Source organism: Mauremys mutica, chromosome 1, assembly GCF_020497125.1.
Source record: "Mauremys mutica isolate MM-2020 ecotype Southern chromosome 1, ASM2049712v1, whole genome shotgun sequence".
Classification (NCBI taxonomy): Eukaryota; Metazoa; Chordata; order Testudines; family Geoemydidae; genus Mauremys; species Mauremys mutica.
The window spans coordinates 224,116,655-224,143,184 of record NC_059072.1 but is presented as its reverse complement, the minus strand read 5'-3'; the positions used below and the strand labels follow the sequence as shown (position 1 = coordinate 224,143,184).

Here is a 26,530-nt window from a genome sequence, read left to right as displayed (position 1 = left end):
ACCACCGGAAGAGGGTACAGAGCTAATTCTCCAGACAGCCAGTAGGAGGCACCTCAGTGGTGAGTCCTTGAATCTGTGCTTGAATCTAATGTTCTGGTATCCACACTGCAGTGCACAGACCCAAGTCATCCCAGCCCAGAGTGCCTAATCGCTCCCCCCACTCCAGTGTTGACACTCTAGCCTTACAAATGTGTTGCACTGTGGGAAACTCTATTGCCTACCCTGTTTCCTAGTTCTGACAGTGCTATTGATAGGTCTCAGGTGGCCCTAAGGAGCACATGAGCATATCACACTCAATTTCAGCAAAGCCCTTAAGCATATGCATAAGGTTTTGCTGAATGGGGATTTAATGGGGAGAGGGAGGGAGAGAAAGTTAAGCCACAAAGTCATACACCTTTGTTTTTTAATGTTGTAAGACACTCCTTTAAAATGGTAACAAGTGGAGTATAAAGAAAGAGATTTCTAATACTGAGGTGCAAAAAGGTTATTTCACATCTTTCTATTTATATATGTTGCATTTTGATATCAGAGTCTGAAGTGAGTTAGCAATTCATGAAGCTGAAGGTGGAAAATAAATTTTCCTTTAATAGGTCTATTGAAGCCATAGTGCATTTGAGTTAATTTAAAACTACTCCTTTCCTGAGGGGATGTTCTCTCTACACTTACTCTGCTAGTGGCAGTGTCAGCACAAAGGGGAAAAATGAACCTTTAAAAATAACTAACAGTTACTCTTGCAAGTACTTATTGCTGCATTTAATAGACAGGTATTAATATAGTACTATAATGTATGCAGTAGCTTTTAGCAGGCAACTGCATCTAATTTCTTCCTCTTAATACATATGAGAGAGAAAACAGAGTTCTGAATTTCTTTATCTCCTCCAGCCTTACCATATCAGGAAAGATCTATTTCCACTAAATACATCTAGTCACTTTGTGCACTGAGAGTGACCGTTGGACAGAGGGAATACCTTAATTTCTTTCCCGACATAGATGGCATAGTTATTGCAGTCACAGCTTTTTAATGATTAATTTCTCCTGACGTTAACCTAAATGATGCAGATGAGGCATTTTTTTCACAGCTTCAGGGGTCACATAGAAACAGAATGAAAATTCTTGTCTTGATCAAGGGTAAAAAGGCCATTTAGTTTGCTCATTCTTCTCACCATTCAGCAGAAGACCATTTTACCTGTGGTATGAAAATGTTCACTTTACAAACTTGAAAAATGTTTTTGGCTAAGGGCTTCTCTTGATCCTTGTTATTCAGATCCAGTAACGGATAGCACTAAGTTGTATTTTTAAACTATAACTATGCATTGTAGATATCACCATCAGGATGCCTGTGTGGTCTGTTTTCTATTTGTTGAGACTCATCTATTGCACTGTGTGATGGGGTACGCCTTCCCCGCACTGGACAGAAAGGGCTTAACCCCATACGGTGAGCTGAACCCATACGGTGAGTATAACAGTGAGCAACCCAGTTCAGTCTGTTCTGACTGCAGAGGACAGAGGACATGTATTGCAGGCTCCCAGCCAGGAGCTGTCGGAGCCCCAGACCACGGAGGCCAGCCATACTGAGAGCCAGACAAAAGAGGCGAAACCCAGGCTGTGGAAGCCTGTGAGGAGAAGGAGTCATTGGGAGCTTCACCTGCCGACTACCCTGGAGACCCAGAGGACCTGCGGCCTACAGAGACGGAAGACAGGGTGGGAAGTACCCCGGGGGAACCAAACATTCATCTGGTTGCGGAACTGGGAACCGAGTCAGCATGTTCCGGCTGGAACCCCAGTGAAGGACAGTCTTATTGACTCTGGTGATTAGGCCATATTGCCCTAAGGCTAAGAGCAAACCCACTGACTCTGGCCACTGGGCCATACTGCCCTGAGGAAAAGGGCAGTTATTTGGACTCTGCTGCAGGGCTATAATGCTTCTCCCACCCTCATGGGGTGAAGGTGCTTTTGTAAACATTTAGTATACAAATTAAGGGAAAAATCCTAAGCACATACACATTTACTTTATAAAATCAACCCTCCCCCAAACAAAAATGTGAATTGCCAGCAATCTACCCTCCTCTGACTGCCCTATTCATCAAGACAGAGCTGTTCCTTGTCAACAATTAACCACAGGCTTCTTAAGGGCCAGATTATGGACTGGCGGCTTAGCCTGTACAACCTGGGGGTGGGGGTAGGGGGTAGGATGTTTTATTCACAACAAGTAAAATTTTATTAAATCCAGTGGACTGCTCTGTCTTTATGGCTAGTTGCTTCCAGCATAACTCCCCATATTACTTGTTTTCCTGGTGTCCTCTCAATAACAGTCCCTCCAGGGAACATGGGTCATCTGACTCTAGTTCCACTTATCATGATACAACTCCCCTATTTTAAAAACATGTTAACATTTACATTATAACAAATAAGTGATGCCCTGTGTCTCTTCAGCCAGAGGTTGTTAGCACTTAGCTGAGGTGGAGTCTCATCTTTGTTACAGACTCAGCAGGCTACATAGTCTGAGATAGTTTAGTCTCCTCACAGATGCCCGTCCTGGGAGAGATCTATCTGTTTCACCATCACCTATCTTTAACTCTAGCAAACTTTCTCTTTGTGGAGAAAGAGATCGTGGATGATCTCTTTATCTCTGTAGGCTTTCTCTAGAGTAGTGTCTGCTGGCTTCTAAGTGTCTTCTCTTCCTTTTGCATCACCTCATATGACTTGGTTACCACTGCATTCCTCACGATTCCTTTAGTTCATGCATAATGGTGTCTCTCTAATGCTGGATCATCACACGAGTGCCTGTATCCAAGACTGGTAGGTCCTTAGCTGACGAGTTGTTCTCAAGTAACTGCTTTCTCTGATTGTTGGTCATCCTTCAGCGGCATCTCCATCCTTTTGGCTGCACAGATTTACTCTCATTGGAGCAGGATTTTGAACCTTTGTCCCATCAGTGCCTGAACTGGAGTGTTTTGGCATGCCTGTAATGACACATTCCTGTGTGCCAAAGATGCTAAAAAGCAGGGCTGGCTCTAGACCCCAGCGCGTCAAGCCGGGAGGGCGGCAGGCGGCTCCGGTGGACCTCCCGCAGGCGTGCCTGTGGATGCTCCACTGGAGCTGCGGGACCAGCGGACCCTCCGCAGGCACTTCTGCAGGAGGTCCACCGGAGCCGCGGGACTGGCGACCGGCAGAGCGCCCCCCCGCAGCGTACCGTCCTGCTTGGGGCGCCGCAATTACTAGAGCCACCCCTGCTAAAAAGGGGTCTGAACCAGAAGAAACTTCCTTGCGTAACAGTCACTTAGCTGTTTTTGCAGCTAATTCTATTTTATCATTACTGTGTGGGTATGCTGGGGAGGAGGTGTGGTGGTCAAACTCCCAGTTGTATGCAAATTCCTTTAATTCTTCTGAGATAAATTAGGGTATGTTGTCAGTGAATATCGGACTGTCATATCTTGCAAAGTGGACCATCAGTTTGCCAATGACTGAATTTCTTCTTGTATTATGCAGGGCATTGACTTCCCAGAAATTTGAATAGTAGTCCACTGTAATCAAGTACTACTTTTCATTGGAGGTAAATAAGTCTGCTGCCAACTTTTCCTATCATCGGGTGGGCAGCTTGTATGATAAAAGTCTTTCTGACGGCAATTATCACATGACTGGTAGGTGTGTCACCCTTCTGTCAAGGAGCAGAGTTGTGTATTCATTCCTGTCCAGTAAACACACTCTGAAGCCCATCTAAAACAGCGGTCAATGCCTGGGTGTGAGGCATGCATTTTTTTCATGACATACTTGTGTAATGTGGAAGAGAAAAATAATTCTCTCTCCTTGAAATATGATTGCATCATAGATGCTCAGTTCATCTTTAATTTGATAATATGGTTCTGCTCCTACTGGACATTTTTTTTTGTCTTCTGGCCACCTTGCTAGTATCTCTCTCTTGATTCCTGTCCTTTTCTGTAGCCTCTTTGATATCCATTAGTTGTGCTGTTGAAATGGAGATAGTGCAGTATGTTAATGGATTTGCTATCCTGATCCTCTTTCCCCAAACTAGTTGATTCTGGGTATATATGCCCTGCTCAGGGTGTCAGCAAATGCCAGTAATCCTCATGGACAAAATCTGATCTCTCTACCTGGTAGCACTGGAGGTGCATCAACGTGTGCTACAATCTCTTTGGCACACTAAAAAGGGGCTTTGCTATGATTATCTCCAGGGGTATGTGGTCTGATTGTGCTATTATTGGGGGGCCATAGTTGTACTGATGGAATTGCTCCACTCTAAATACCAGAACCAGAAGTTCTTTTTCTATTTGGACATTCCCCTGTTCAGTCTCTGACATGATCCTGCTGGCATAAGTGACCAGCTGCTCCTGCAAAAGAGACACATCTAATTCTTTCTCTAGTGTATCACACTCGAGTGTTAGTGGCTCTCTCGGCTGGTAATACTTCAGGACGGGGCATCTGTTATCATTAGTTTCATTGTGTTAGGTGCTTGCTCTTGGGGACCTGCCCAATCCCACTCAATATCCTGCCTTGTATGGGTTCTGCTACTGCACCAGGTGTGGACAGAATTTGGCCAGAAAATTTATCATTCGTATGAAGCACTGTAACCCTTTTACATCCACTGGATCTGATGTGTCTCTGCCCTGATCTTGTTGGGATCTGTTTTTTAATTCCTCTGCTCTGAGCAGATGTCCAATGTATGTCAGCTCACTCTGTTTAAATTGCATTTTTCCTGGGTTGAATTTCATGGTCTTGTCCTTGCATCGCTGTAGAAAAAATTGTAGTTCTCTGTCATGGACTTGTCAAGCTTCTGTATCTTTACTCCCTTTACCTACATGAGGATATCATCTTCAATTATTTTCACCCCAAGCAGTCCTTCCAGCACTTGGGTGAGTCTTCTCTGGAACACCTCTGGTGCTGGACTTATGCCCATCAGCATGCACAGCCATCTGTAGCAACCAAATGGTGTTGCAACGGTTGTCAGCATGCTGGACAATTTATTTAGGCTTATGCGTTAAAAGCTATTCCTCACATTATGGACTATAAAGATTCTGGCTTTGTAAAGTTGTGGCCAGATATTATCAGTTGTTGGCAGTGCCTCTTTTCAGTGCTTGGTTCAGTGGCTTTGGGGCTATGCAGATGTGCAATTTGGCTGGTGGCTTCTTTACCACCACCCTGCTGCTTATCCAGGCTGAACTGGCTTCTACTGGTGCTATAATACCCCTGCACTGCAGACTTTTGAGCTCCCTGCATGCTGGATTACCTAGTGCTACTGGAATATTCCTTCATGGTAAGTGCAGAGGTACCACTGTGCAGTCTACTTCAGTCACAGCTTTACTTTGAGGCACCCACACGGGTACATTTATTCACCCAAAGGTACATAACAAGCAAAGAAAAGGGTGAAAGCAACAAAAGGCCTACATGTCTAGGTCTTACCTAAACCTTATCCTTTCCTTGTTAGTTTTTGATAAGCTCCAGACAGCCCAGGAACCTCTATTTATGGACCGAGACGAACAGCTGGCCCTGCTTCAGTTTCGCCTCTCTCTTTTGGTGTCGCTCCTGCAATGTTGCCCCGTGAGCAACTGCTGACTACTCATCCCTCCCCTCTCTCTCTCAGCAGTGGTTTTGAACAGTTTAGTGTCCTTTGATCTCAGGCATCAGACCTGGAACAAAGCCTGTTAACCTGGATTCAGGTAGGCACTTTCTAATTAATAGGCCACACATTAATGGTTGGGTCATTACACTAATTGAATCTATTTCCCTATGTTAAGTTCTCCTCACACCTTCTATGGGCCATCTTAATTATCACTTCAAAAAGTTTTTTTCCCTCCTGCTGACGATAGCTCATCTCAATTGATTAGACTCTTCCTGTTGGTATGCATACTTCCACCTTGTTCTCTGTTCATGTTCTCTGTATGTATAAATATCTCCTGTCTGTGTGTTCCATTCTATGCATCCAAAGAAGTGAGCTGCAGCTCACGAAAGCTCATGCTAAAATAAATTTGTTAGTCTTTAAGGTGTCACAAGTACTCCTGTTCTTTTTAAAGAACCTTGTTATTTTCTTCTGAGATATCTTCTCTCTGTCACTGTTTCATTTCCTGCTTGTTTCTCAACAGCTCCCAGTGAAATAGCACCAGTCCATTTCCACATTGTAATAACCCAATATGGCAATGTCTGGAGTACCTTGATAGGTCACATTCATGAAACTATTACAAATTAACCTCGTTGTCTGCACTACCTAGTAAACACAGTCAGTGTGCTCAGAAGACATAGTCCCTGCCCCAATTATTTTACTTTCTAAATTAGGAAGGCATCAGGTTACCAGAAAAAGTAAAGGCATGCGTGTGCAGACTCTTATAAAATATATTAATACGTCTTTCCTTGGGAAATTAATGTTCATGGACTCTTCAGAAGCATTTTCTAAGATGATGTAAGCTGGCTTTTCAGAGGAAATTTGGGGAACTGGGAAATATTCATTTTTAAAAATTCATTCATTTTTATTCATTTTGATAGTTACCCGTGTGATATTATTTTGCCTGAATGCATCATTAGCTCAAAAGAGGTTGTTAAAGAAACCTGGCAGTAAAGGTAAAACTATGCTTTAGATAAAGACCTTCCCCTCAAACACAATAGCCAGGATTATAGCCGTGAAGGGGGACTCCTCAACCCCAATATTGGTGACAGGCCTGTTTGCCAAATCCAAGAATCCAGGGATCAAACAACAGTGATTTTGTAAAGGATCTGCCCTTTACACAGGGAGGAGGAAGTTGTCAGTGGCTACAGACTGATGCAGGCTTACAGCAAACAGGCTGTAACTTAGCCCTGGTGCTCCTCATTCTTCCTGGGGACCAAGTCAGCCCAAGCCAAGAGCCAGAGGGGAATGCCAAGCATGGGTGAGACAACATACATGAAGGTCCCTGTTGTTTTAAATTCACTTCTCTAAGTGCTATGTATCTTTTGGGAAAATACAGAAGCTGCTTTTGTGTCACTGCATGCTGTAACTGTCCACAGGCTTCCAAAGATAATGTCTGGAAGGTATCAAGCCTTTTGGGCCTGCTAAATAACCTGGTTGACAATCAGGGGGCTGTAACCCAAGACACACATGGAGAGCAACTGGACCACGTTGTCCAACCCAAAAAACTGGAGACATGGGCCTGCCACCTGAAAGGAGTACACTCGGGGACTGCAAAAGGACTCAGAAAGGGCAGCCTACGCAGAGACTGTGACAACTGAACTCATTAGAAAAACTCTCCTGTTGTATATAAACAATACTATTCAAGTGGGTCTGTCTCATGTGATCTTCTGAAACAGTTATGTAGAAAGGAGACTATTTCAAATTTCTAGGAGTAGCTTGTATTGAAATAAACTTGGAATACTTACTAAGGGTAAGATAGATATAGCTGGAAAACTACCTTCATGGATGGGTGTAACCCGTTCATTGGTTTATGAACTCAGATTACTCCAGAGACTATAAAATCATGGCACAATGCTTATGAGTGCTGGATTTCAGGAGGGGTGCAAAGAAGGATGATCCAGTGGTTAGGATGCTAGATGGGGACCTGGGTTCAATTCCCTGCTCTGTTACAGACTTGTGTGACCTTAGACAAGCCATTTAGTCTTTCTGTGCCTCAGTTCTCCTTCTGAAAAATGGGGATAACAGCACTTTACCTTCTGACAGGTGTGTTGCACAGATACATTAAAGCTTGTGAGGCTTTGAGATACTATGTGGTAAACCAGAGTATGGGGGAGCGGGATAGATAAGACAGCTCAATAGCCTAGTTTCAAAGAGGCAGTCAATGCAATCATGTAAGTCAGGTGTTTGAGTTGGGTGGGGATCATGGTTAGTTTAGGTGTAATGCTATACAGATTCATCATCAAGAGTGGAGGTGCAAAGATCGTGGAGGCTACTTTGGCTATGAAGATAGAAGCAGCTGAGGCCTGGTCTACACCGGGGTGGGGGATCGATCTAAGTTAAGCAACTTCAGCTATGTAAATAACATAGCCGAAGTCAACGTACTTAGATCTACTTACCATAGTGTCTTCACTGCGGTAAGTCGGTGGCTGACACTCTCCTGTCGACTCCGCTGCGCCTCTCACAGTGGTGGAGTACAGGAGTCGACAGGAGAGCACTCGGCAGTCGATTTATCACGTCTAGACTAGACATGATAAATTCACCCCCGCTGGATCGATTGCTGCCCGTCGATCCAGCAGGTAATGTAGACAAAGCCCTGAGAATCAGATCTGCTGCCAGTGCATGACCTGTTCTTGCCTCTGCCTCCACAGAGATCATCAACCCAGATACTCGGTACTGAGCAGATTTGTCTCTGAATGATAAATCCTTTCTGTCTATTACTCAGTCTCCACATTCCTATTGAAGTCATTGAGGGCAGTTTATATATATAAGCTCCTCCTATTTTTCTGAAAAAAGAAATGATTTCATCTTATCATCACTAAATTTATTTTTCAAATGGAAAGACTGTTAAAAGCAGTAATTTTGTACGCCTCCTTTAATATGTAATATCCGGATTATAGTGGATATGGCCCTTAAATGTACTCAAATCAATCTCTGATTGAAAAGGATCTGAGTTCACCATTACCTAGTCCTTGTGACTCATCAAAGCAAAGGGAGACAAAATACAGCAGAGCTGCATTAGTCATTGGTCCTACTACTGGAAGAAAACTGTCATCATGCTTTTTTTACAGCATACCATATGCAGCATTTAGCTGATAGTTTTGTAGTGAGTCCAGGGACAGTTATGACAAAGAAATATCCTGAAGCTAAGTAATCTTTTATTTTTGTTCTAGACTTTGCAGTCAGCTTGATAATTGTGAATAATGCCCAAAACCTTAATAGATTCTTCATGGATCTCAAAGCAAATCAATGCAGAGTTTGGTAAAGAAAACATGCTTGCATGTTAAATATGGATCCCTTTTTCCAAGCTAAACTGGAATATGGAAAAACCTCAATATCTCACTGGGGTGTTGGGAAGATACATTCACTAATGTCTGTGAAGCACTCAGATATGAGAGTGATGACCACCACACAAATGAGGAAATGGATATTTCCATATTCAGGCAGAGTTTGAATAGTGTGTGGTAAATAAGGGATGGGGTCACACAGACATAAATTGCTAATTCCCGATTTGTGAGTGTTTGATTTCTCCCTGGATTAACACTAGCAAATGTTCTTTAAAGTGAAACTTGTACTTGTAAAAAATTTCCAAAAGGTCAATGCTGAAAAGTGAATTAATTTCTGCATTCTCTGGGGAAAAGAAACTTCACACACAGCATAGGCAGCAGCAGGGCACATTCCTCATACTACCTAGCCTATGTACCGGACCCCTAACATGCAGGGATCCATTTTAAGAATAGGAGGCAGGTTCATGTTCATGCAATCCATGGTGCCTCTGCTGAGGTTGTCAACAAGTGTTCCAATTAGTGTCCAGTTCTGCCAGCAGATTCTGTGATGTGGAAAGATAATTTTTCATTATATTCATACAGAGGGTCCTTTTAACCTCCAGCATACTTTTTAAACAAAATTAATTCCCTTTTTTAGAGGTTTGTTATTGCAAGAGAAACAATTTAGATTTGTCCAAAGGCTGCAATCCTGCAAACACTTACATGCTTATCCTGCAGGGTGTGAGTAGTGTCAGTGATGTCAATGGGACTTTTCATGTGCTAAAAATTAAGCAAGCATGTGTTTGCAGGGCTGGGATCTTATTTCATATCTTAGCATAGCTATGGAACAGCTCATTGGTGAATTGTGGAACTGACTTGACCAATTAAGTTAAAAGTGACTTGAATGCCTTTGCATGTAATAGTGCTCTGTGTCACTTTGTGCACTTAGCCCTTTAAGAGGCATTGGTCCAGTCCACCTGCACTTCATTAACAGCCTCTTGATGGGTCCTGTTAACGTATGTCTACACAGCCCAGTAAGCCTCCCCGTCTGGGTCGAGTGACTTGTTCTAGCAGGGTTTATGTACTGTGCTAAAAATAGTTGTGTAGATGTTGTGGCTCAGGCTCTGAAGCCTGGGAAGAAGGGTGGAGATTCAGGTCTGAGCCACAACTTCAAAGAGCTGTCTATAAAGCTATTTTTAGAGTGTCCCTCAGTCTGTTGACTGAGGCTTGCTGCCCTGGGCTGTGTAAATATACCCATGGAGGGTTTCTGGTCTCTAAAAAGAGCCAGAGAGGGACAGGTAATAATAATAAGAAGCTGTAGCAGAGTGATGCTAAAGAGAGCAGAAGGCTGTAGATAAGTTTGAGGCTTCAGGCCTACAAGACTCCAGCCAGAGAGTGAAGCTGGAATGCTTGGATCCTCTCCTGGGAAAAGGGCAGAAGCCCCAGAACTGAGTTTGTTTTGAATTCTATACAACTAGATGAGGTCCAGAAGGGGAATGTGTTGGGGTTGGACTGTTGGGGTTTATTTAAGAAGTCCTGAAGAGGGAAACTGCGGCAGGATGCTGCAGAGTCACTCTGGCTATTAGGATATGCATGGGAAGTAGCTGACTCTGGTATAAAAATTTTATGTAGTGACTGGCAAACCTTAAAAGGGTCAGGAGGTCAGTTCAGAGAAGCAATCAACACTTCGGATCATGGACATTTTTTTGGACGAGTAAAACTGGGCTGAACTTCATGATGACAGGTTCTTGGCTCTAGATTTCTGGAGTTACTGCTTTTGGTAACCAGAGAAGTACCAGAAAAAGACTGCCTTTCTCACTAGAGATGGGCCTGAACCAAAATGTATGACTCAAGCATCTCTGAACTTTACAGTATTCCAAATTTACTGACACATCATGATACATGTTGGCTCATAACATTTCTTCTCTAAAAGCAGACTAACAGAAAATCCCACTCTGAAGTGAGAAGACCTTCCGCTACTTGGACAAATGCTTGGGTGATATTTTTCCACTATGTAAAACTAATAGTGCTCAGAGACAAATACAGGTAACAGACTTTCTTCAGCACATATCTAGCTCTTCTTTAATTTTAAGGATCCTAGATTTTCTTCTCTATTTGATTTATGCACCAGTCTCTTGGGCTAAGATTGAGAGACAAACTCAATAAAACAAGTACTGACCCAAATTTTTCTTCAAAGCATAAACTGAAGTGAGTGATGAAAAAGTTCATTTCTTTTTAGCATTTCCTTATACCTCTGCATTACCTTGTCGTGGGTCAGGATCAGAAATGGAAACACTGAAATATTGTATAAAAGTCTATTCACATGGTATTTATGATTCAGCCAACACCACAAGAACCTGAACATTTTTCAAGAAAGCAACTTCTGAGGTTTTTTTAGCCCAGATTTCTAGCATGCAGGTTCCAATTTCTGGATGCTTCTCGGCAACCCTAACTCACAAGAGGTTCAAACTTTCTACTCGCACAAAATCAAACACCCCTGCCCCACTCTCTGCCTTCCCCTCCTCCGAGGCCCTGTCCCTACCCCACTTCTGAGGCCACACCCCTGCTCACGCCATCCCCCCTCCTTCTATCACTTGCTCTCCCAATCCTCACTCACTCACTCGCTCCTTTTCATGGGGCTGGGGCAGGGGGTTGGAGAGTAGGAGGGGGTGACCGTTCTGGTTGGGGGTGCAGGCTCTGGGGCGGGGCCAGGGATGAGGGGCTTGGGGTGCAGGAGGGAGCTCCAGGCTTGGGGGTGAAGCCAAGGGGTTCAGAGTGTAGGAGGGGGCTCTGGACTTAGGCAGGGGGTTAGGGCGTGGGAGTGGGTATGGGATTTGGCTAGGGCTGTGTGGATTGTAGGGTGGGGCTAAAAATGAGAGGTGCAGGAGGGGGCTTCAGGCTGGGGCAGGGGGTTGAGGCACGGGAGGGTGGGTCAGAGGTGCAGGCTCCCAATGGCACTTATCTCAAGCAGCTCCTGGAAGCAGTGGCATGTTCCCACTTCGGCTTCTATGTGGAGCTGTGGCGAGGTGGCTCTGTGCACTGCCCCATCTGCAGGTGCTGTCCCAACAGCCCCCATTGGCCACAGTTCCTGGCCAAAGAAAGCTGCAGAGCTGGCCCTTGGGGTGGAGGCAGCGCACAGAGTCCCCTGGCTGCCCCTTCACATAGGAGCTGGAGAGGGGATACCACTGCTTACAGGAGCAATGTGGCACATAGAGCCACAGCAGGCAGGGAGCCTGCCTTAGCCCTGCTGCTCTGCCGACCTGACTTTTAACGGCCTGGTCAGTGGTGCTGATCGGAGCCGCCAGAGTCCCTTTTCGACAGGGCGTTCCAGTCGAAAACCAGACATCTAGCAACCCTATTGAGAGTTTGTCCTGCTAGTATTGTGACTTCTGTGTTTTAATTCAAACTCTCTCTTTTATGTCTGACTTCCACTTACAAGATCTATAAGACCAGTGCTACCAGTTTCATACACAGTCATGGGGGAACATTTGCATTTTACCTTTTTAAGTCAAGGTGCAGCTATCTCATACATAATGCATAGGTTCTTACAGAATAATATCAACAGACAGTGCTCAGCAGATTTAAATAAACTCTCATGGGAGCTTCTGTGAAGACTAGATGTAGCTGCTAAAGATAATACAAATAACCTTCATTTTATTTGTCACCAGGTCTTCACAATTTTACCCACTTGCCCCTTAGGTCCCTCGTCTGCTTCTGTTGCTCACCCTGCCCTGTCTTACCACCTTCCATGACATGAATTCGTGACTGTAATTATTTCTTTCTACTTAGTTCACGTTCACTTTGACTCAAGCTTTTCCTTGACTCACTGTTTCTATCTTCAAAATCATGAGTGTATACGTGCAATGTCTTGGGCTAATGTGAAATGACATAGACATCAAAATGTGTTATTCAGACCTTCATGAGTAATGCCCACGCATCCTTTAGTACTTTCATGTTGTTTTGTTAGCACCTTTATGTTAGTGGGGGAATGGTCCTGCTATTGTGGGGAACTTTCCTGGCTTATACACTACCGTGGTGAAATGGGCTGGCGAAAGGATCTGAAGGATCTCCCACTTCCTTTACCCAGAGGCCTGCCTGACCTCAAGGGCTCCCCTTCCACTCTCCTGTGTGGCAGAGTCCTTGTAAACCCAACAAGGCTGAGCCCAGGATTCCTGGCAGGCTCAACCCCCAACCTTGTGGTGGTCACTGGATGCTTCCCCGACTTACTGATCATTACATATAGTTCAAAGCAAATACAATTTATTAAACAGCAGTCAATTAAAAAAAAAAAGGAAAAAATGGGAAAAGTTAAAGGAAAGCACATCACCCTGCTCTGTGGCACGGGGATGTCACAACCAGTGTTTCTGGAATGTCAGGGAAGTTCACAGTCTGTCCCTCACACATCCCAGGCCTCCTGCCCAGGCCCTGGCTGGCTGCAGGGATGCTGCAGGTTGGACACTTGCTCTGGAGGTGGCCACATGCCCTCAGGCTCTAGGGGGCAGAACCCTTCTTCTCAGCATTGCCCCCGCCCTGTCAGGGTTACAATCCCCCTCCAAGTCTGGCCTGCATGGCCTCTTGGCCAGGGACATCTCCCTGCGCTGGGTCCGCTGCCCAGGGTCCCCCTCACTCTCCCCAGCTGCTCACCGCACTCAGCTCCAGACTGCTCCAGCCCCAGCTCCAGCTCCACCCTGCCTCAGCGCAGCTGCTGCTCTGCGTCCAGCTCCTTGGGCTGCTTCTCTGGCCACTCTGGCTCTGGTTGCTACATTTCTCCCCCCAGCACAGGTCTGCTCTCTGGGCTGCTTCTGTGGCTCTGCTCCCAGCACTGACCTGCTTCCTGGATACTTTTCTGGCCCCTCTGGATCTGGCACGGCTCCGCTCCCCAGCTCAGCTTGGGCCCCTGCTTTCTCCTTAGCTTGCCCCACTCTGTCTGACGCAGGCAATTCCAGATCACATGGAAGATGGGACCCCCCTGGCTTTCTGACTCCCTGATTAGTCTGCCTGCCCTGTCAATCAGGCTGACCTGGAGCATCGGCCTCTCCCCATTGTTCCTGGGGACTGTCAGTCTCGGGGTCCTGATTTCCCATCAACTCTTTGCCTTTCTTTTGGTACTGGGAGCTAGCCAACCAAAACACCCCTACTGGCTTTTAGTAAGGGGTCAACAGTCCCCTTACATTTACTTCCTGCCTCCTTCCATTTATCTAGCCACTGGTCATTGGGACCTTCCTTCCACAGTCATAGGAGTAATTCCTCCCTCACACTGACATCAGAACTGAAAAAAATGGAATAAGAGACCAGCCTTTTTAGCCAAGATCTGATAAAGTTAGCTAGGAGGGGCTGGGTATTCTGGTGCATATCTAAATGCCACAGTGAGCTGAGTTGCTAAATTGCCATTCACTCTGCTGAAAACATTTTCAGTCATTCTCTCCCTGTAATCTGTCCCTGTCTGAAGATAACTCTAGTTCAGAGTCCCCAAATTCTTAGTGAGCAAAATTTTATCAAGATTCTCAAGAAAACTTGCATAATTTAGAAACTAGAAACAAACTCTCTGTTTTTGGCTTTCCCCCACTTACTTACCAGTCTTTTCCACAAGTTTTGTGCGAAAAAATCACAGCAGAGCGCTACCATAACTAATGAGTAGGGCCCTACCAAATTCACTGCCATGAAAAACGCATCACAGAGCGTGAAATCTGATCTCTCCTGTGAAATCTGCTGGCGAGGAGTAGGGCTGGGAGTGCCCCTGCTTGGGGACTCCTATCATGTGCCGGGCTCCAGCTGCTAGTCCTGGCGGCACTGGAGGGGGCCAAGACTTCCTTTTCTCTTGCAGGGTCTGCTCCTGGAACCAGGTCAGACCCACCTCTGGGAACCTCCACCGATTGCAGGAAGCTCTGAACACCCACCTTGCTTCCTTTCCCCATCGCTACCCAGCTGCAGGAGGAGGAGTCACTGTACAGGGAGCAGCTGCGCTGGCCTGAAGCTTGCAGTTTGGGGGGGCAATGCTGCCCCCATCTCTCAAACTATGTCTATGCTAAAAAGTGGGGGGCATGGCTCGTGCCCCCCTGGTTCTGGTGCTGGTGGTGCCCCCACTTCTACAATGGTTCTGGTGCTCTTGCCCCCAGCCCTGCCCCTCCCCAGCTCCAGGCCCTGCACTTGGGAGTTAAAGGGGCCTTGGGCTGGCTGTGTGTGTGTGTGTGGGGGGGGGGGGGGACCACAGCACCCCCCTGACCACAGGGTCCTGGGCTATCACCCACTCATAAGGCCAGTCCTGCCCCCAACAAAAGTGAGGAACACCTCCCCCCCACCATGCAACCCTTACTTCTGCACTGCCTACCGCTCTCTGGCTGCCCAGCTCTGAAGGCAGCACCTCTGTCATCAGTAGCACAGAATTAAGGGGGTCAATACCATGGCAAGTTAAAGAAGTTCGGGCTGGATGAATGGACTATAAGGTGGATAGAAAGCTGGCTAGATCGTCGGGCTCAACGGGTAGTGATTAATAGCTCCATGTCTAGTTGGCAGCCGGTATCAAGCGGAGTGCCCCGAGGGTTGGTCCTGGGGCCGGTTTTGTTCAATATCTTTATTAATGATCTGGAGGACGGGGTGGACTGCACTCTCAGCAAGTTTGCAAATGACACTAAACTGGGAGGAGTGGTAGATATGCTGGAGGGTAGGGATAGGATACATCCTGGCTGGGATGATTTAGCTGGGGATTGGTCCTGCTTTGAGCAGGGGGTTGGACTAGATGACCTTCTGAGGTCCCTTCCAACCCTGATATTCTATGATTCTATGACTCCTCCTCTATAATAACCTTATGATCCCCCCACAACCCTCTTTTGGGTTAGGGCCCCCATGGTTATAACACCCTGAAATTTCAGATATAAATATGAAATTGATGATTTAAAAAAATCCTACAATCATGAAATTGATCAAAATAGACCATGAATTTGGTGGGGCCTCACTAATGAGTTTGCTTAGGCTGTAGCTGCATCTAGTACTGTATGTCACAGAGCAGGCACATATTTTTAGCAGTTACTGTACATACTGTACATAGAACTGTACATAGTTCTACTGTAGAATACAGACCAGTAATACTCAACCTGCCATGAAGAGGAGATTGCCATGATTATTTTGTGGCTCAGTCTATTACTCCTCAAATGACCGTATGTACTGACACTGTATTATAATAGCTTCAGTGTAATATTATCACTACATAATGAATAGCTATGAAGAATATGATAGAGCTCTGTATATGTATTAATTTTATGAATGTTATATATATGTTTATGTGGATGTGGTGGGTATTGTGGTGTGGGTGGCTGTATGAAACCTTAAGGGTTAATTCCAGCTAGAGGTCTCTCCAGGAGTCCAGCAATGCTTCTAATTCAGTGGATTTGAGCAACGTTGGGAGATTGTCTCTGGCCCCCCCACTCTGGAGAAATGTGTAAACAAGTTTAACTAAGTTCAGGAGCTCTGCTTGCAAGCTCAGATCTTCAGGCAGGAACTCTTGAACAAAGGAACTTTGACATGAGTAAGCGACAGATGGTGCCCTGAGGACTGCAATGTCATAATGATCACAAGCTGCTGGAGAGAAGTCTATAGCCACTGTTAGGACTTGTCTCCACTTACCGGAGGAACGACACTGCAGCAATCAGTGCATCAGTGGTTGATTTAGCGGGTCTAGTGAAGACCCGCTAAATCAACTGCCAATTGCTCTCTCATCGACTCCTGTATTTCACTTGATCGAGAAAAGTAAGGAGAGTCCCCCATCGACGTCGCTTAGTGTGGACCCTGTGGTAAGTAGATCTAAACTACATCGATTTGAGTTTAGATCGACTTTTCCCTTTAGTGTAGATAAGGCCTTAGTAAAAAAGAATAGAGGTTACAGGTCTCTTGGTCAATTGAACTGAACATAAATACTTGACTTTGTTTTGTGTCAGATTTCTTGCAATTCTCACTCTGGAATTTCATGTCCTTACTGTTAATTCATCTTGGGGAAAAAACATGTCTAAATTACAATAAATTCTCACTAATACAGTACAATCCCAATTACTCGAATAGAATGGAGGACATGGATTTTATTTGGATAATTAGGAATTCAGATAAGCAAGAAGGAGGAGCCATTCAGCAGTAGGGTGGCCTCCCCTGTGGCTAGGGACTTGTGGTCCTCCTCTTCTTCACAGTCCTGACTGGGGGATTCTGCTTTATTATTCAAACCTTTGCATTATCTGAATCCCTCTGCAGCATGGATCTCATGTATCTCATGCTGGGGGATAGGAAAGAGATTCAGATAATGCGGCGGTTTGGATAATAGGGTTTTGGATAAACAGGAGTATATGATATATAGTTAGATATGCTTTTTATACCAGGTTTATCTGGTACATGTCATATCAGTGTATGGTTATAGGCTAAGATGGAGTCATAGGACCTAGTTCACATTGTGATTTAGCATTCTACATCCATTTTTGTGCTCCCTCTGCACTGGTATAAATGACTACACCAAGTACAGGGCAGTTGCTCCCCGCATGTGTACAGTAGAACCTCTGAGTTATGAACATCAGAGTTACGAACTGACCAGTAAACCACACACCTCATTTGGAACTGGAAGTACACCATCGCGCAGTAGGAGACAAAAAACAAACAAAAAACCCAAATAAGTACAATACTGTGTTAAATGTAAACTACTAAAAAATGAATGGAAAAATAGCATTTTTCTTCTGCAAAGTAAAATTTCAAAGCTGTATTAAGTCACTGTTCAGTTGTAAAATTTGGAAAGACCAGCCATAACATTTTGTTCAGAGCTAAAAACATTTCAGAATTATGAACAACCTCCATTCCCAAGGTGTTCGTAACTCTGAGGTTCTACTATATTTTGGGGTTTCTAGGAATAGAAAGGTATATCTAGCACTGCAACTAATGTTCTGCCCTGCACCTTCAAGAAAAATCAATCTCTGGAGTCAGACAAGCAATTGCAGAACTCTTAATAAGAAGGGAGCTGACTTCTTATTAGGTAAGAACGGAACTTTATCTTCGGCTTTTTGAATTTTTGTTTTAATGGTTAATAAAAGTTAAGCAATGTGTTTGTAGGTACAGCAGTGGTGCCTTGGGATCCTTCAGTGCACAATAGACTTGGAGCTATTCCCACAGAGTCCTAATTAATGATTGTTGCTCAACAACGACAGCGTTTGAGTAACTGCACAGGCCAGAAGTGTAAGTACAAGACTCCTGTTACATTAGCTCCAATGTCCTGATACTCTTTGGTTTGAAGGAAAAAATTTTATATGGAACAGGCCACTGACAAATTCACTGTTTTTAAGAGGATCGGGGTAACATTGTGAACAACCCTCCAACATTTAATAGACTGATTTTCAATAGCTGTTAAAAACAAACAGTTACACTATTACATCATTAATAGGAACTATAGTTTTTTTTTAATGGGACATATGTGAAATTATAGAAGTCAGTGGTTCACGGCCCAGAAAATGATCTGAAAGTTTTCTTTTCAGTTAAATCCATGTCAATGTATAATGATTTACAAAAGCTGACCCTTGCAGCAATTGCATTATGAGGCAGGGAAATGTTTTCATGGCAATATACTTTGTTTAATAATATATTGTGGTGTATATTTGTCTTATAAGAAGCTATAGATCATTGAAAAATATGCTTGGGTAGAGTTAAGTGGTACATTACCACTTAGTAACATCAACCGTTAAATCAAAAACACACGCATAGTCATTTTCCATCTCTTTGTCTCTGACGTTTAACATAAAAGGTTAAATAAAAGTAGGTCTTTAGGATTTATGTGCTGAAAGGAGGGAGCAGGGGTGCTGGACCAATTTGTATAGTGGGGTTATTAAAAGCTACTGAACCAAACTGTAAATCCTGTACTTGATGAAAACCACTTCAAGCCAGGGGGTGTGGTATCACCCCCAGCACCACTAATTCCAGCACCTATGAGAGGGATATATATATATATACACCGGTATATACTTTTTTTTTAATTGGGATAATCTCATTTGAAGCTCTGCAATGATTCTCTTTGCTGCCATAAGCAGAGTATCTTCTGAGGGTATTTTGCAGCAGATAACATATATATTCAAGCAATATAGTTTTTTAGGGGTCCATCACATGATTCAAATATTCTACCCAAAATGCATTCACATATTCTTGTTGCCCCAGTGCTCAGTTAACAGGCCATGTTGTAAGATTATGGATTCAATACATGTAAACTGTGATGTCACAATGCCACTGAAATTCAAATGCTCCTCCTCATGACGACATTCTTAATTAAAAGGCAAGTTTGTGCCACGGCTGAAGAAGTCCAATAAATACGATTAATTTAATGCATCCCCAGTATTCAGACTCTCTTTGGAAGGCAGGGATCACCTTCATCCATCTCTTCTTTTATTTAAAAAACTCCTAACACTTGGCAATATTTCACCTTTGTACACTATTAATCCATACATTTCAAAGCACTTTACAAAGGGAAATAAATACCATTATCCCTGTTCTACAGATGGGGACACTGCGACCTGAAGAGATGAAGTGACATGCATAATCTCAGACAGTAGCTTGGTGGTAGCTCAGTAGTCTGGGACAGAACTGAATTCTCCTGACTCTTGTTCAAGGATCCACTGGATCATGCTGTTGCCTATCAAAACCAAAAGGCTTTTTTTGACTGGCTTGTGGCTGAGATCAATGCTGCTCTGTAAACATGCAGCTGCTCTGATCAGAACAGTGAGACTGACTCTCAGAGGAGCAGTTGCAGCACATGAGCCCTCTTCTCCCCATAGCTTGCCAGGGCATTCAGCTAAGCCTCCCCTTACTCAATTAGTGTCAAAATTGCATGTGGGAGACCACAACATTCCTGCTGAAATGCACAGACTTGAAAGGTGTGTCACAGCAATCCCCGGACACATTGCAGTTCAACACATCAAGCAACAGGCATAGAAAGGTGCTTTCGGTTGATCCTGTTGCTCAGACCTCTCCAACTGCAGCTGTGGAAGTGGCTGCATCATCAGGGTAGAATAGGTGCACTCATTCAGTGCTAGCGATAGCTGTCTCAAGGAGATCATGACTAGTTTCTCATACCATTTTATTTTGTTGGGGTACTACTCTTTACCATCTCCAAAAAACAATGAATTAAATCAGGGGAGAGGTCAGCATTCCAAAAATTCACTTATGAATGGTTGGTGTAATCTCTGAAATTGCTTAGCATAGCAGAATTGCAAAATAAATAAATAAGTAAATCTCAAAGAACTGAAGATGGGGATCTCTCTGTGTCAGCTGCACTAGGTGCTATAGTCTCAATCTGCCCAACTGTAATAAAGTCACAAATTAGATTTTCTAGCTTAAAACATTTCACCTCTCTTACCTTCAGTGTGTATGTTCCATTTTTGTGTCTTAATTTTGATCCAGATCTTTCATAGATAAAGTACCAACGTGGTAAAGTGTTTTGGACATTCAGAATGGGACCCAGCCCTCTATTTTAGGCCTAATTCTGAGTCATCTCTCTGTGCCCTTGGTTAAATCAGTTAAACTCTGGTTATGTCTACACCAGTGATCAGCAACCTTTGGCATGCAACTTGCCAGAGTAAGCCCCCTGGCAGGCCAGGCCAGGCCAGTTTGTTTACCTGCCGCTTCTGCAGGTATGGCCGATCGTGGCCCCCACTGGCCGTGGTTCGCCATCCCAGGCCAAAAGGGGCGGCGGGAAGCGGTGTGGGCCGAGGGATGCGCTGGCCATGGCTTCCCACCGCCCCCATTGGCCTGGGATGGCGAACCGCGGTCAGTGGGAGCCGCAATTGGACAAACCTGTGGAGGCGGCAGGTAAATAAACTGGCCCGGCCTGCCAGGGGGCTTACCCTGCCGAGCCGCGTGCCAAAGGTTGCCGATCCCTGGTCTACACTATGAGCTAGGGGTATCAGTCTCCTGTTTGTGTACACACACTTGCACTAGCTCTAACCGGTATGTACCCACTGGTTTCAGGCAGATTTGTACTGGGCATGGTTCAGCTGTGCCTCTGCTGCTGCTACTGGTGCTACCGTGGCTGCACTCCTATTTATACTCATGCTAGTGTGATGAGAGATAGAACAAGTATGTGAACATGAGCAGGAGACTCACTCCCCTAGCTTATCGTGTAGACATAGCTTCTGTTTCAGTTTTTCCTCTGTAAAATAAGGATAATATCTGGCCCATCATTTGTTACATTCTCAGGATACACACAGAGAAGTTAGATTAAAAACATAAATGCTTTTGTTGCAAGGCTTCCATGTAAAACTATTTTATTTCTTAGAATTCAGAATGATAATTCACACAAGACCTCAATAACAGACAAAGAGAAAACAGGCTGCTCCCTAAAGCAGTGAGGAACAACTCACCCCTCCTTGCACAAGCCTAGCTCTTTTTGGTATGCTTCCCTTCACATGCTTTGCTACAAGGCCCCCTAGCCTCTAAGCAAGACTAGGAAATACCTCCCTCTCGTAAAGCGATAGCTTACAATTCCAACACAGACCTCGCTATATCACATCTTTGTAGGACACTTTGTGACTATGGCATATGCAAAGTATTAAATTATCAAAGATTTTGTACTTACACTGTTATCCTCCATTGTTCTGTGGATTTTCTAGTGTGCAAAATAAGTGCAGTGAGTAGCTGCGGTGTCTGAAACTACTACTGCATGTGAAATGCTATTATATAATGATTACTTTAAATAAAAATTCAGTTGTCGATAGTTAGCACTTATATAATGCTCAAATGGATATATGGACAATGCTCTTTTTGATACAAAAGGGGCATATATAATTATAGTTGCAGTTGCCTGATTTGCAAGAACACACGTGGGTTTTATGCATTGAAAAAGGGGGTGCCTGTAACCTTTCTGGGCACACATTTGGGATGCCCTTTGGAAAATGTAGCCCTTACTGTGTATTGCTTATACACTCCAAAGAAGTGTGCAGTCCAAGTATATTTCTTGAGAACCTTTTAGATCCTGGCCCATAAAAAAACCACTCCTCACATCATATATAAATTTATGTTATGGTTGTCTTTGTTACATTATCTCTTCGCAAGCAGACTTTCAGTCCCAGTAGGTTTGCTTTAACCTTTTGAATTTGGTATCTGCTGTTTTTCCTTGAAACCGGCTACTGCTGAAGGAGTGACTTGATATTAGTACTGCTAATTAACCTTACATTAGCTGGTTTTAAAATATAATGGGAGAAAGGAAGTGGAAAGTTTGGAAATTTTTGACGTGCTGTACAAGTCAGTTTAATTACCTTTACATGGCTCCTAGGTGTACCAGTATTATGAATACATAGTAATAATCATACACTTTAATGACCCCTTACCCTGCTAGAGTGACTTAAAAAGGGAGTTAGTGTTAATGAGAAACAGACCCTGCTTCTGTTAAAAAACATCAATGCCCTATATGAATGCTACAAATACTCTTTGAATATTTACATGTTTCATTATCTCACAATGCTCTGAATAACTGTCCCATTGTACTATGTCTGTGCCTGGCTGAAACTCAGGAAACAGTTGAACAGAAAATAGACAGGTTGTTCTGGATCATCAAAGCATCAAAACAGCATAATTTTATCAAAGCTCACTTTTCAGTGGGAAACAAATCAAAATTACTGTTCCTGCACTGACAAGAGCACTGTCTCCTCTCTCTTCTAGGCTGTTACACTTCACTGAAAGCAGCTGTAAGCCAGTATGCAAAACCAGAGATCACGGCCTCACCTTGCTGCTGCTGCTGCTGCTGCTGCTGCAGAACTGGTAGCAAAATGATAAATGAGTGTGTGTGGAGTGGGGAGACGCAGAAGAATTCAGCAGGACTGCAACGTTTCTCAGCTAACGCTGGCTGTCAGAACAGACAAGCTGCCTCTGTAAGGTTATATACTTTACAGAAAAAGAAGAAAAAATGTAAGTGGGTAGTCATAAATAGGGAAGGTAGTGGCAAGCAAACATGCCTGAGCTCAAATAAATAAGCTGATTTGAGTTTATATGGGCAGACATGTACACCTACCTCAAACACTGTACAGGCAATAGAAGAAAAACACTGTAATGGTGGGAGACTCATTAGCTAGGCTAAAGACATCCAAGTCAAGAATCTCACCTGCGGTGAATGTGTACTCTCCATGTACTTACTCACTCATATTCGCCTTTGGCATGCACCACTGAAGTTCACAGAGCTACAGCAGGGACAAATTTAGCTGTGGCTCTCCAATTACAGGAGTCTTGCTAAATATACAGGGATATAAGGTGTTGTGTTATGTGATTTTTTTCCTTTGTTCCCTGGAAAAAAGTCCTTGAACTAAATGTCTGACTAAATATGTTGTACTTTAAATGCTCCCTATCAGAATTATCTCACAGAGTATAGCAGAATTGAAAATATAGTATTGTATATTTTTGCTGCTATTACAAGGAGCAGAAAAAAGGGATATTGCCCTACAAACAAACAATGATTCAACCCACCTACACATACTTTCAAAGAAACACTTGAGAAAAGAGATGGGCCATGCACAGTGGCTGAAAGGTCATCAGACTTTGAACAGTGCTTTGTTGTACCAAGCAGGGAACTGAATTCCAGAGTTGGGGGAAGGCTTCCACTGAGAGTGCTTTGACATCAGCTGTCAACACACAAAATAAATTCTCTTAGTTGGAGTGCCTCACTGGGCCTAATATGCAGCGACAGTAAATATAGAAGTGGTCTCCCAAGTAGCCAGGCCCTAAGTGAGGTCTCTGTAGATCAGTAACTTCTTGAAATGTGCCCCAAAGCCAAAAGAAGCCTTTTGAAATCCTAGGGAACTGGCATAGTATGTTTCCTGCTGCTAATGCTATATAATTGGCAGTCATCTGCAATCTGCAGCCATAACTTCCAAGTGCTCACCAAGGGTTGTGCCAAGTACATTGCAATAATCCAATTTAGTTGTGCATATCAATACAGTAAATATTTATTTATACATATTTGCTAACAGGACCTCGTTATTAAAAAAGGACACTCAGGGGGAAAAAATCTTGAATCCAGAAGAGTAATTGTTTTTGCACCAAAAGAGGAAACACAATGAAAAACAGAGGTAAAAAGAGGGATGCATTTTAAGTAATTGTAAAGGTGTAAGAATAGAGGAGAGTATAAATATTCAATAGCTCTCTTCAAAGAAATGGAGGTGGAAGCATATGTAAAAAATATCAAACCAGTCAATATTTCCCAGCCAAAGTATCTGAGTTACTTTTTTTTTCAAATGTATTTAAATTGCTAAGTAGTAACTGGTATTGCTTCCTTGTCTGGATGACAGGACATTTTCCAAATGCGCGACTTGTATAACACAGTAGAAGACACAAAGTCAGGCTTCCAAATGTTCAGAGGAAATGCAAGAATCACTTGGGACACAGAGAGGAGAGGGAATGCCAGTGCAGCAGCGGCCTCTCTCCTGTTGCGGCTCCTACTCCATCATCAATTCCCACCCCTGCTGGAGGGGTAGATTACAGGAAAACAAGGCCCAGATCCATCAAAACCAGGAAGCTACAAACACACGTGAATTTCTAACCACATAAGGGAAGTTCTCTCTTGTGTATAAAGACACTGAATCTAGCAGCTATGCCCCATCTTCTCAACAGCCAGGCGGCTTCCTAATCTCTCATATTTACATTTTTGAGTAAACCTGTCTCCTTATCTAGCCTTTTCCTTCCCTTCTGATTTCTTACTGAATTCTGTCCTGTCCATTCCTTCCTACTTTTCAATCTCCCTCACATATAGCCTGTGGTTGTCAAACTAACCTGGCACAATGAAAAACTCTCTTCTTCTTGTACCTCAAACACATCATCTGTGTCTCTTAACATCTCTCTGGTTGTATCATCCATGCCCCCACCTCATCCAGGCTCATCCTTCTGGCTATCCCAACCACCACCTCTTCTGTAGAAGGCAGGCTCTGAAGTTTGTTCAGTGTAAGGAAGAGAGGGAATTCTTGATCCATTACTAGCACTTTTATCTCTTTGTTCCTTCTTCTGTGGATGAAATGGTGTTTTCATTGCAATCCATTCAAAAATGGTGTCTTTTTGATTCCTGTTCACTCAGGAAGGTAGCAATGTATGAAGCATGCAGCGTTACTAGACAGCGGAATCTTTGCTCTAAAAGCTTCATGGCCAGAGAAGACATCCCTGGGTGGTCTTCCTTCTTCAGTTCGCTGCTGAGTCTCTCCCTTCAAAAGCAAGCACAGCAACATTTAACCACCTATGCTGGTGATGGAAAGTCAGGAAATCAGATAAAAGATGAGGCATAGAGAGTGACCATTGCCTGCAGTCTCCACTTACTGAGATGCTTCTCGCTTGTTTCTGCTGATGTCAAGTGAAAGAAGAAGCATGGACATTTTCATCCCCACTAGTGCCTATCAACAGCCAGTGTTCTATTAAGTGAAACACATGACTTATCAAAAAGGGACAGGATATGGCACTGCAGAGGTTGCACAGCTTTAGGATTATCTCTGAGGGGGAAATGGATGTGTATTTGGGGAAGTATACTATCAAAAGTAAAAGTTAAAATAACCGTAAGAACACAACTAGGTTTACTGGATGCCACAGGGCTGGTCATGCCTCACAGAGCCTTTCCCCTCTAGATCACCAGTTCAAATCTGGGTTGTGTCAGTAATGAATAAAATTTATAGACTCTAATGGCTGTGCAGCAGCATGTGTGAAATGAATTTGGTAGTATTGTTTCTAGTTAACAAATACCTCTGAGGAACCATGAATTAAATGGTGGGGTGGCTGAAATGCAATCTGACTCCGAAAAGGAGTTCAGATTAGGAGTAAGTAACATTAACGGGGCAGTACAAGGAATGTTGCACACATGCTGCCCATACTGTGCCACATCTTTGGATAAACAGAGGACTTTAGTGACCAGGATTGTCCACGCGATTAATAGATTTTGTTAAGGCCAAAGGACCATTATGATAATCTATTCTGACCTCCTGCATAACACTGGCCATAGATCCTCAGCCAGTAATCTGTGCATCAAGCCCTTAATTTCTGTTTGAAGTAAAACGTATTGTTTAGAAAGATATCCAGTCTTGATTTAAAGACTTCAAGTGATGGAAAATCCACCACATCCCTAGGTAAGTTGTTCCAGTGAGTAATTACTCTCACTTAAAACTTTGCACTTTATTTCTAGTCTTTGGGGACCTCTGATTATAGGCTAGTATTGGCAGGCTCCAAAGAGATTGAATATTTTGACTATTATATAACCTACCTCTGACCATTTAAGGAAGTACTACCTCAAAAGAGAGGTTACATGGAGGGATGCCATAGAATCATGCAATGCCTTTTGGGTCTTGAATTAGATTCAAGTTTGAATGGATTCTGATTTAGCCTGCAAGCTAAACATTATGGGCCAGTCCCACATCCCAGGCTAAGGATGGTGCAAAGATAGGATTTAAAGCTTCTCTAAAGGGGCCGATGGCATTTTCCTGTCATAGAGGAATCACCCTGTGGCATTGCTGACATAGCCATTTCCATGCCATCTACTTCCCCTGCCTTAGGTGTAGGTGAACAGTCAAGGACAGGAGGGCTGTGGGTGGAGCACACCACGCTCTGACATTCCAGGTCTATTCCAGTCAGCATGAATTAGAGTAGCTCTGTGAATGTTCTCATTTGTACTGGGAGCTGAACA

General features: G+C 43.8%; 1 long non-coding RNA gene across 2 annotated transcripts; it reads left to right on the top strand.

Moving 5' to 3' along the window:
* The first annotated feature begins 19 nt into the window (after positions 1-19).
* Positions 20-25,225, top strand: LOC123349815. 2 transcript variants are annotated; one of them, XR_006573658.1, is made up of 3 exons: positions 20-59; positions 17,959-18,081; positions 22,546-25,225. It is a non-coding gene; the product is annotated as an uncharacterized LOC123349815 (long non-coding RNA). The 2 variants fall into 2 exon arrangements; XR_006573657.1 differs by lacking the exon at positions 20-59 and adding an exon at positions 15,968-16,034.
* Positions 25,226-26,530: the final 1,305 nt, after the last annotated feature.